The sequence below is a fragment of the Salvelinus sp. IW2-2015 genome, linkage group LG27 (genome assembly GCF_002910315.2).
Source record: "Salvelinus sp. IW2-2015 linkage group LG27, ASM291031v2, whole genome shotgun sequence".
NCBI classification, from domain to species: Eukaryota; Metazoa; Chordata; class Actinopteri; order Salmoniformes; family Salmonidae; genus Salvelinus; species Salvelinus sp. IW2-2015.
In genome coordinates, this window is record NC_036867.1 from 37783317 (window position 1) to 37796262 (window position 12946).

The window sequence follows — 12946 nt, forward strand, 5'->3', positions numbered from 1 at the left end:
AGGATAGATTTGCAGTTTGTTTTATGACATGTTTTATGTAACCTTTATTTAACTAGGCAAGTCAGTTAAGAACAAATTCTTATTTACAATGACGGCCTACCAAAGGGGAAAAGGCCTCCTGCTGGGACGGTGGCTGGGATAAAAAAATTATAAATATTGGACAAAATGCACATCACAACAAGAGAGACAACACTACATAAAGAGAGACCTAAGACGACAACATAGCAAGGCAACAACGTTTTAGTTGTTTCAGATTATTTTGTGTCCAATAGAATTGAATGGTAAATGATGTAATGACAATCACGGATGACAAAGGGAAAACCAGCCACGTCGCGGACACGTCTCGCTTCCGGACAAGCTAAACACCTTCGCCCGCTTTGAGGATAACACAGTGCCACCGATGCGGCCCGCTACCAAGGACTGCGGGCTCTCCTTCTCTGTGGCTGACATGAGTAAGACATTTAAGTGTGTTAACRCTCGCAAGGCTGCCGGCTCAGAAAGTTCTTTGTTTCTGGCCATTTTGAGCCTCTAATCGAACCCACAAATGCTGATGCTTCAGATACTCAACTAGTCTAAAGAAGGCCAGTTTTATTGCTTCTTTAATCAGAACAACAGTTTTCAGCTGTGCTAACACAATTGCAAAAGTGTTTTCTAATGATAAATTAGCCTTTCTAAAATGATAAACTTGGATTAGCTAACACAATGTGCCATTGGAACACAGGAGTGATGGTTGCTGATAATGGGCCTCTGTACGCCTATGTAGATATTCTATTCAAAATCAGCCGTTTCCAGCTACAATAGTKATTTACAACATTAACAATGTCTACACTGTATTTCTGACTAATTTGATGTGTTTTAATCGGCAAGAAATGTGCTTTTCTTTCAAAAACAAGGACATTTCTAAGTGGCCCCAAACTTTTGAACGGTAGTGTGTTCTATTCTAATGTATTTTAGTCAATTCCACTCCAACATTGCTCAATCTAATATTTATATATTTCTTAATTCCATTCTTTTACTTTTAGATTTGTGTGCATTGTTGTGAATTGTTAGATATTACTGCACTGTTGGAGCTAGGAACTCAAGCATTTCGCTACACCCGCAATAACATCTGCTAAATATGTGACCAATAAAATTTGTTTTGATGATTACGGATAATCCTGAATGAATTGTGAGTAATTATGAGTTATAGGGTCAAAGATCATACGCCCCAAGACATGCTAACCTCCCCTGTTATTGGTAATGGTGAGAGGTTAGCATGTCACACCTCACAACAGTACAGCCTCTTATTTGTGTGAATTTGATGGTGTCTTGCAAGGCTTTCCTTAAAGCTGAAATTAGCTCCACAAGTCTCACGTTAATTGCGTCTCCCGTGTGAACTATCTGGTGCTCATTCAACTTGGCTGGCTGCAGAAATGTCTTGCCACACTGGGAGCATCAGTGTGTGCGTTCTGTACATTTGGCATCTGTATGTACAGCTCTAATATGTGTTTTCAGGTTGAGATGTACTGAAATTCTTTCCACACATTCCACTGGGCAAAGACCAGTGGAGGCTCCTCAGAGGAAGAAGGGGAGGACCATCGTCAGTGAATTTAATAAAAATGTATTTTGGGAAACATAAGTTGTCCGTTTTAGATAAAACTAAACTAAATATATTCACATCACCAATTAATTAAAACACACTGTTTTCCAATGGAAGATCTACAGTAGCCTCAGCAGCACTCTGTAGGGTAGCACCATGGTGTAGGCGGAGGACAGCTCGTTTCTATCCTCCTCTGGGTACATTGACTTTAATACATAACCTAGGAGGCTCATGGTTCTCACCCCCTTCCATAGACTTACACAGTAATTATGACAATATCCAGAGGACATCCTCCATGCTCTTGCAGCATGAACTGACATGTTGTCCCCTCAAAGGATCAGAGAACAAATCTAGTGCTGAAAGCATAAGATATAGCTAGCTAGCACTGCAGTGCATAAATTGTGGTGAGTAGTTGACTCTCACCACTACAGTTTTGAACAAATTCATTTCTTCCAAAATCAAGGAGAAGCGAGAGAACTATATTTGGTTGTACTTTTTTTACTTTTTTTTTTTACTTTCACTTTCACTAACAAATGCAGCCAGCTAGTTCAGCCTACTCAAACAGAGGGGGATGCTATGTTACCTAGCCATAGCCAGCTATCAAACACTGGAACTCTTCCAAGTCAAGGTAAACTTTTGGTTTTATTAATTTATTCCCACGGGCCCGCCGGTGTAACTGCTAAACTGCTTTCTGACTGTACACTGTACTGCATCATTGTAGCGGGTTTACTAACGTGTTAGTTCTAGTTGACTATGATGTGACAAAGATGTAGGCTGTGTGTAACGTTCATGATATGGTTTGGCTTGGAAACTTTTTTTTTGCCTGGTCACGACAGCTTGTGTGTTGTGCAAGGAAGTCCACGAGAAGGGAAAATGTGAGAGGAGAGCATGTAGATAGTTGCAAGAAGCAATTCAATCAACAACGAGCAAAGTGATCATGCTGTTTTTATTTGGCTGCTATGAAAGTGAACTGTTTGTTTGTGATCAGGGGTGTATTTATTCCGCAGATTCTGTTAAAAAGTTTCTAAAATGGAAGCAAATMAAACATCGATAAACATACCTGAATTTGTCCAACTGAATCTCTCATTTGAAACTGTTGTACTAATGATTACACCCTAGATCAGCTAGATGCAGGCAAGAGTGCAAGGCGGTATTGAATGTGTTACTCACTGTCTGTCACCTTGATTACACAAAATTCTCTCTACCAGTTGTACCTACGTTGGCAACTTTAAATCATAGACTAGGTTGTAACAACCTCATGATGGGTACAGGGAAAATTCAAGTACCATGTAGTAGCCTAAAACTATCAATGTTACACTGAACTGGGTGAATGGAATATGAATGAGAGTCATCCAATATGCTGTAATAGAAATAAGGCCATGCTCATAATAAATGTATTATCCTCCCTCATCTTAAACGGCACCGACCGCCACTGGCACAGACTTCAATGTCTAGTTTTGATTTACATTAGTTGAGTTGTCAACTAATGTAAATTCAATGTGAAATCAACAAAACATTTCACCATGTCATTGGATTTAGGTTCAAAACCAGCAGCATACCACCCTGCATCCCACTGCTGGCTTGCTTCTGAAGCTAAGCAGGGTTGGTCCTGGTCAGTCCCTGGATGGGAGACCAGATGCTGCTGGAAGTGGTGTTGGAGGGACAGTAGGAGGCACTCTTTCCTCTGGTCTAAATAAATATCCCAATGCCCCAGGGCAGTGATTGGGGACACTGCCCTGTGTAGGGTGCCGTCTTTCGGATGGGATGTTAAACGGGTGTCCTGACTCTCTGAGGTCATTAACGATCCCATGGCACTTATCGTAAGAGTAGGGGTGTTACCTGGCTAAATTCCCAAGCTGTCCCTCATACCATCATGGCCACCTAATCATCCACAGTTTACAATTGGCTCATTCATCCCCCTCCTCTCCCCTGTAACTATTCCCCAGGTCGTTGTTGTAAATGAGAATGTGTTCTCAGTCAACCTACCTGGTAAAATAATGGTGAAATATGACCAAATTGCCTTTTAAGTTGATTTACTTTTTTCAAATGCAGTCAGTTTTCTTCAACGGTGAGTCAATGTCATCACATTTTTGGGGTTGAAATTATGTGGAAACAAAGTTGATTCAACCAGTTTGTGCCCAGTGGAATACTACAGCTGGTGTACTTTAATAATGTACTTTGGCAAGAAACCCTGTCCACAAGTGAGGCAGTTTCAGGGTTGATGGCTGACCCATTCTATTTTTATGGGTGGCTGACCCAGGTAAAAACCAGGGAGTAGCCTGGTGTAGGCTCCTTGGGAAAGTTAGACCCACACAGACGCTAAACGGGTGTCCCATGGCGCTTTTCATAAGAGTAGGTGTGTTAACCCCGGTGTCCTGGCTAAATTCCCAATCTGGCCCTAACACCATCATGGCCACCTAATCACCCCCAGCTTCCAATTCCCCCTTCCTCTCTCCTGTAACTATTCCCTGTTTTGTTTAGACAGGTGGGGTCACCATTGAGACCAGGGTCTCCTTCAAGGGAGCCCTGTGAGCCTGAACACACAACTCAGTACAATATAAACCAAAATAATAACATCAATAAGATTAATCAAAACAAACACAATGATCACATCTCCCTCAAAATTGATCTAAACTGTCCAATGGTGACCAGCGACTCCAGCTTCAAGGTGACCTGAAGTCTATTCCATGAGCTGGGGGCATAAAAACTCAAAGCATTTCCCCCCAGCTCAGTGGAGACCCGCAGAACCAGCCAGTCCAGAGAACGGGTCTGAACATTTCTGGATCTCCAATTAATGTGAGCTGAGGAAGTAGGGGAGTCTGAAGAACTGCTTTATATACAAAAAGTAGCCAATGCTGGCCCCTTCTGGTAGTCAGAGACTCCCAGCCAACAGAACTATACAAAATGCCGTGATATGTATGAAAATTGTCCCCAGTGATAAAACACAGTGCTGAGTCATTGACTGAGTCTAAAGGTTTTAAAACGGAGGCTGCCGCATGCATGTAGAATATAATCACRATAATCAAGTACTGGGAGAAGCGTTGCTTGAACAATCTTCCTTCTACTTTCCAAAGTGAGGCAGGATGTATTTCTATAAAAGAAACCAATATTAATTATCAGCATTTTTTCCTCAGTTTTTCAATGTGTGTTTGAAAAGAGAGTTTATCGTCAATCAAAAACCCAAGTACTTATAATGGGGAACATGCTCAATTTGGGCTCCCTTTAAATAAATCAGATTTGACCTTTCAGACAAGTCACATGATTTGTATCTGATTTCAAACCACCTWWYWAGGTGGTTTGAAATAGCCGATTCGAATCGGATATGCAAAAAWWWTTGGATTTGAGTCACTTCAAACTGCCAATGTGAACAAGGTTTGAGTCGTTTGAGGAATGCCATCTGCGTCCACATATAAATTAATTTGTAATAGACTAACGAATGATCAAATAAGCCTCACGTAATTGAGCACTCTCTTAGACCTCCATACAAAAAAAGYCTTTCGTGGACATATTTAGGACGAAGTAAATCCTCTCGCTTTGCCTCTTTCTCTCTGTCCATACTCCGCATTCAGACGTAAAGTGAAAAGTGTGCATGTGATTTGTATCCGGTCATGTAAAATTGTAATTCTAGAGTGGCTATGACTGCAGAAAATAGTCAACCAGATTCGTTCTCAATCAGTAGTTTAYCTAGCTAACCAGTTAAGCTTGTTTTATTTTGTTTTAAAAACCTCAACACACTGCGTCTGGGTTCGAATAGCTAATCATACAGTGGGATAGCTGTGCCACAGCAACAAGGATCGTGTGAGATGGGCTTTAAATAAATAACATTATTTAACTTTYAATCAAATCTAAGTGAAAGACGAGCAGACAAACGGATGTGTATACAATASCACAGTAGCCTTCGTTGGTTTTCAGCTTCTGGTTTTACCCGCACCCSTTTCGTTRGGGATACAAAACACAGAGAAAATGGCAGAATTTGAGGACCAAGCACTGCCCCAAACAATGCAGTAGAACTGAGATGAAGAGCAGCTCCAAGATACTGATGACTACGCCAATCAAAATGCAAGACAACGCACGTTTCGAGGAAAAGCTAATTGAAGAGGTAAGAAGGTACAAAAAGAAAACTACTTCTACGAGGAACGTTAAGGCTGCTGCACACTGGTAGTAGTGGGGAGTCGACTCAAATAATCGATTATTTGACTCCTAGCCTGTCSACTTCAATTTCTGCGTGTCAAGCTTTGATTCCGACTATTTTACTTATTCTACTATGAGAACACAATTTCGTATCTTTCACAGCAAATAAATAAAGAGCTGGTGGAGAGAGAGATGGGAGGGGCATAAGTAGGCACGTTGGCCACCAGGCAGTCAGAACTGTAATCAAAAGAAGTAGGCTATCGCAATGCTGTATTTCGCTGAGCTATTCAACACGCTACAGACCGAAGACCCAAACACACACTAGAGAGTGGCTCAATGAGTACGGCTAAGCTATTCTTCATAGTGCCAGTGAATTGAAGTTGAACATTACCAAATGCATCAGTTTAATTAAGTCTAAATGTGCAATAAAAAGTATTGCCTAAAGCTTATGTAATGAAACCCTGGCTGGTGGTTGATGCTCTATGTCAGAGATCTTCAACCCTGGAGAGTTACCTTCCTGTAGGTTTTCGCTCCAACCCCAGGTGTAATTAACCGGACTTCAGTTTATCAACCAGCTATACTGAACTAAAATATAAAAAGTAAAGTGCAACAATTTCAAAGATTTTGCAGAGTTAGTTCATATAAGGAATTTAGTCAATTGAAATAAATAAATTAGACCCTAATCTATGGATTTTACCGTGGCACCGCCACAGGTGAGCCTGGGAGGGCATAGGCCCAATCACTTGGGAGCCAGGCCCAGTCAATGATAATTAGTTCTCCCCCACAAAAGGGCTTTATTACAGACAAAATACTCCTCAACACCCCGCTCCCCCTACCCTCAGACATTCCCGCATGTGAAGAAGCCGGATGTGGAGGTCTTGGGCTGACGTGGTTACACGTGGTCTGCGGTTGTTAGATTACTTGTGGAATTGTTAGATTACTTGTTACATATTACTGCACTGTCGGAACTAGCTACACTCGCATTAACATCTGCTCACCATGTGTATGTGACCAATAAAATGTGATTTGATTTGAGGCTGGTTGGACGTACTGCAAAATTGTCTAAAATGACATTGTAGGTGGCTTATGGTAGAGAAATGAACATTGAATTCTCTAACAGCTCTGGTGGACATTCCTGCAGTCATCATTTCTCGCTCTGTGGGTCTAACCCCAAGAAGTTCTGGAAAATGGTTAAAGACCTGGAGAATAAATCCTCTTCCTCACAGCTGCCCATGTCCCTTAATATTGATGATGTGGTTGTTACTGACAAGAGCTCTTTAATCACCACTTCATTAAGTCAGGATTCCTATTTGACTCAGCCATGCCTCCTTGCCCGTCCAACATTTCCCCATCTCCCACCTTTAAACTTTTTTATATTTCACCTTTATTTAACCAGGTAGYCCAGTTGAGATGTGACTATCCCCGATCTTCTAATGTGACTATCCCCGAAGCTTCTCCCTCTTTTTCCCCTGCTACAAAGTTTCTCCCTGCAGGCAGTCACTGAGTCTGAGGTGCTAAAGGAGCTCCTGAAACTTAACCCCCAAAAAACATCTGGGTCAGATGGTTTAGACCCTTCTTTAAGGTTGCTGCCCCTATCATCGCCAAGCCTATCTCTGACCTTTTTAACTGGTCTCTCCTTTTTGTGGAGGTTCCCATTGCTTGGAAGACAGCCACAGTTCATCCTTTATTTAAAGGGGGAGATCAAGCTGATCCTATTTTTATTTTGCCCTGTTTATCAAATGTGTTGGAAAAACTTGTCAATAATCTACTGAATGGCTTTCTTGATGTCTATTATATTCTTACTGGTATGCAATCTGGTTTCTGCTCAGGTTATGAATGTGTCACTGCAACCTTAAAGGTCCTCAATGATGTCACCATTGCCTTTGATTCTAAGCAATGTTGTGCTGCTATTTTTATTGACTTGGCCAAAGCTTTTGACACGGTAGACCATTCCATTCTTGTGGGCCGGCTAAGGAGTATTGGTGTCTCTGAGGGGTCTTTGGCCTGGTTTGCTAACTACCTCTCRCAAAGAGTACAGTGTATAAAGTCAGAACATCTGTTGTCTCAGCCACTGCCTGTCACCAAGGGAGTACCCCAAGGCTCGATCCTAGGCGCCACGCTCTTCTCAATTTACATCAACAACATAGCTCAGGCAGTAGGAAACTCTCTCATTCATGTATATGCAGATGATAGTCTTATACTCAGCTGGCCCCTCCCCAGACGTTGTGTTAAATGCTCTACAACAAAGCTTTCTTAGTGTCCAACAAGCTTTCTCTACCCTTAACCTTGTTCTGAACACCTCCAAAACAAAGGTCATGGGGTTTGGTAAGAAGAATGCCCTTCTCCCCACAGGTGTGATTACTACCTCTGAGTGGTTAGAGCTTGAGGTTGTCACTGGAACGAGCTGCAACAAACACTCAAACTGGACAGTTTTATCTCAATCTCTTCCTTCAAAGACAAACATGGACACTCTTTCTGACAATTGTGGCTGCTTTGCGTGATGTATTGTTGTCTGTGCACAATAATGTTTGTACCATGTTTTGTGCTGCTACCATATTGTTGTCATGTTGTGTTACTACCATGCTGTGTTGTCATGTGTTGCTGCCTTGCTATGTTGTTGTCTTAGGTCTCTTTTTATGTGGTGTTGTCTTTTTTGTCATAATGTGTGTTTTTTCTATATTTCTATATTTATTTGTATTAAAAAGAAATATGCCAGCCCCCGTCCCCGCAGTAGGCCTTTTGGTAGGCCGTCATTGTAAATAAGAATTTGTTCTTAACTGACTTGCCTAGTTAAATAAAACTAAATAAATAAAAAATCATGACAATTGCACGCACTCTCAATTTGAGACATCTGTGGAAATGTGTTATGCTACAAAACTGCACATTTTAGTGGCCTTTTATTGTCCCCAACACAAGGTGGACCTGTGTAATAATCATGCTGTTTAATCAGCRTTTTGATATGCCACACCTGTCAGGTGGATGGATTATCTTGACAAAGGATAAAATGCTCAGTAACAGGGATGTAAACAAATTTTAGTTCAGCTCATGAAACATGGGACCATCACTTTACATGTTGCTTTTTATATTTGTGTTCAGTGTAATTATTGAATCAGATGTGCTAGATTAGGGTTGGAGTGAAAACCTACAGGATGGTAGCTCTCTACAAACAGGGTTGGAGAGCCCTGTCCTAGGCAATAGATCGCAAAGCAGCATCCCCGRTAAACTTTTTGGAAATGGCAAGTTCACTTTCTCCTCCATAAACACAGTCATACGGTTCAGCAGCCCAAATCAGCAGAATGTATGGCATTGTTATTAGGAAGGAGGATGTCTGCCATGGATGGATCACTAAAATAATAATTATGACCACACTTCCTCAATAAAAATTGTGTAGGGAGACCTATAGATTTGGCAGCCGAGCACAAGTTATCAGTGTAGCCTATTATTGTCGAGACATGACGTTGAAATATCTTCACGCCTACGATAAAAACCTCCAGGCTTCCGCCATAAGTCAATTAAATAAATAAATATATAAGAATTACAGGGGCCAGTTTGGAAAAACTAATCCTGTGTGAATCGTCCTCTGGAATAATACACATGCTTGGATAATAATTACAAAACCAACATCTCTAATAATACCTGTCTGAATAGGGCTATAACACGGTGCAACGGTTTGAGTGTGTCAAGAACTGCAACACTGCTGGACATCCAGCCAACGACAGAGCAGTGGTCGAAAACGGGTAATTGATGAAAGAGGACAAAGGAGCCTGATACGGATGCATGCAGAGCAACCGAAAGGCTACATTTAGTCAACTGGCAGTCCAGTAGCCATAAAAGAATGCACAACTCAAAGGTACGTTGACACGAATGGGATATGGCAGCCGACAACCTTAGTTCCACTTCTTTCAGTAAAAAAACATTGGGCCCCTTGATTAAAACACATTGGGACCCTTGATAAAAAATAGAGCTATGTTTGAATGCCACAGGATATCTGAACATCATTGCCAACCAGGTGCATCCCTTCATGGCAGCATTGTATCCATCTGCAAATAGATTTTTTTCCTGTGGGATAATGCCCCATGCCACAAGGCTAGGATTGTCCAGGAATGGTTCCACGAACATGAGTGATTCAAGCTTACTGCAATGGCCTGCCCGGTCACCAGATCTCAATCCAATTGAGCATCTGTGGGATGAGATGGAATGAGCTATTCGGAGTAGAGATCCACTACCAGCCATCTTGACACAACTGTGGGAAGCATTGGAGTCAACACGGGCCATCATCCCTGTAGAAAACTTTCGACAACTTGTAGAGTCCATGCCCCGATGAATTAAGGCGTGCAACTCAATATTAGGATGGCGTTCCTAATGTTTTGTACCCTCTGTGTGTATGTATATGATGGTGTATAAACATTATGGAAATTATTTGAATAGATAAGGTGTTTACAGCAGTAGTTATAGAAGATGAGCCTTGACTAGAATACGCATGCTATTGATTTCAGTAGAACAAGCTAATCATTTCCAGTTTAGAGTAGCCCCTTGGTAAATGTTATGTGTGTCATTTATAAGGTACTAATTTATCAAAATATTAGCAACCAAGAGGGTGCACAATGTCAAAACTCTTGGTTGCATCGAAGCTAGCAAAATATAAGTAATCTGAACACGAGTGTGACATGTATGTGGAGGGAGTAATTTTTATGTTTGGTCTTTAAAATATCACAACTTATTTCCGCATGATTGTTTATGTTTATAACCAGTGTTTTGACACTGGGCTATAAATCTAAAATCGATGACAACCGGAAGTGGCAACAGTATCATTTTCAACTTATGTTTTAGGAATATAAATGATACTTTCAACATTATTTTCAATATGATTCTACTTAATGATGTAAAACCTACTGAATGAGCCCCAAAACGTGCTTTGATTTATGATAACTGAAATCGTGAAAATACATTTGTCAACTTATACTGTCAATGAACTTTCTCTAACCTAGATCACTAGTGATCTCTAGGCCCAATGACAAACAAATCAGTATTATCATGTTGATACTGCTAGGTATTTCAAATTATTAGACATAGCTTCTACTCTAAAGATGTGTAAACCTACGTTATTTGTTTAGCTATTTATTGTATATGCTATCAATTCTAATTTGGACTTTAACTGTATCGAAAAGTAGGCTATTTTATGTATTACAAAAGGAATGTTGTTTTAGAGAACAGATGATTGGCGTACTAGTAATTATGCAATTTTAAATGTATTTCCAGGCAGAGGAGATGGACACCTCAGAAGACCTGCAAAATGACAACCTGATTGAGCGGGAACACTTCCACAGTTCTAATAATGAGCAGCAAGATGGACATTTGGCAGTTAGGAGGAATGTAATATTAGAACGAACTAAATTCAACCAAAGAGAACAGGAAGCAGGAGAGACAGCTGATGATTTTATCACTGCACTTCATTGTTTGTCAGAACATTGTGGTTATGGAGCTCTGCTCAGTGAGATGATAAGAGACAGACTAGTCAAGGGATTACTTGACAGAAGACTGTCTGAGCAATTGCAAATGGACCCAGAAATAACACTGGATAAAGTTGTCACATGCATTCTCAAACTGAACTTGTGAAAAAGCAACAGGACCTGCCAGAGAATAACTTCAAAGCTGCCAGTAATGCGGCAACTCTAGACAGTGTGCTTTCACATAGCAAACAGCAATGCCAAACAGAAAAGAAGAAGCAAAACTCAGAAAGACCACATAAACCCCAAACAACACAGGAGAATGGAGAAGAGCCCCTAGATACTGATGACTCTGATGAGTGGATTGAGGGTTTCAGTCCTGGAGGAGAGAAGCCACACTACTGCTCCGACTGCAGTAAGAGCTTTAGAAAAGTGAGGGATCTTATAAGACACCAGCGATCACATACTGGAGAGAAGCCTCACCACTGCCCTGCTTGCGACAGAAGTTTTGCTCAATTAGATAAGCTTAAATTACACCAAAAAAATGCATATGAAAGAGAAACATGTCACACGGACGGAAGAAACTAAACTGAAGATAGACCGTGTACACACACAGCAAAGTACCGCCAGCAGAGCCAGGCAGAAGAGTAAAATGCGAGCGGGAAAAATAGGCCAATCACAGCCAGGAAAAGAATTGTCTTGCAAAAGTTCAATAAGAAAGAATCAACACTCAGAAAAACTGCAACAACCCCAAACAACGCAGGAGAATGAAGAGGATTTTGAAGATACTCCTGATGACTGGACCGAGAGTTTCAGTACTGTAGAGAAGCCATACATCTGCTCCGACTGCGGTAAGAGCTTCAAACAAGAGAATCGTCTTATAAGACATCAGCGAACACATACAGGAGAGAAGCCTTACGACTGCCCTGACTGTGAAAAAAGGTTTGCTCGATTAGATAATCTTAAAATACACCAAAAAACACATATGAAGGAGGAATGTAATTTCCGCTGCTCTGACTGTTTGAAAAGCTTTGTCCGATTGAAGCAGCTTGATAAACATCAGCTAACACACAAACATTTTGAAAGACACAAAACACATTTGAACAAAAMAAAACAATTTCTCTGCACAATTTGCGGGAAGGAGTGTCGCAACATGAAAATACACATGCGAATACACACTGGAGAGACACCGTATCACTGCACTGAGTGTGGGAAGAGTTTTCCATATACAAAATCATACCAAAGACATATACTAACACATAATACCTCTGGAGAAAGAGCAACCTATCCTTGTTTGGAATGTGGAAAGTATTTTACTCGCAGAGATGGCATGTTGAGACACGTGAGGAGGATTCATACTGGAGAGAGAAATCATCAGTGCAGAGACTGTGGAAAGCGATTCTTTCGAAAAGAGACACTGAAGAGACACATGCTAGTTCACACTGGAGAGAAGCCATACCAATGCTCTATCTGTGGTCAACCCTTCTCCCAAGATGGAGACAGAAAACGCCACGAGAAGAGGCACTACTCTGGTGTCTCAGATTTCCTCGATCTATAATGCAGAAGTGGTGGAGGTACAGTAGCCTAGCGGTTAAGATCATTGGGCCAGTAACCGAAAGGTTGCTGGTTCAAATCCCCAAACTTACTAGGTGAAGAATTTGTCAGTGCCCTTGAGTAATGCACTTAGTCCTAATTGCTCCTGTAAGTCACCTTGAATAAGAGTGTCTGCTAAATGACTAAAATGTCATGTAAAATGTGTTTGGCATTGCAGGAAGTGGGAACCTACCTA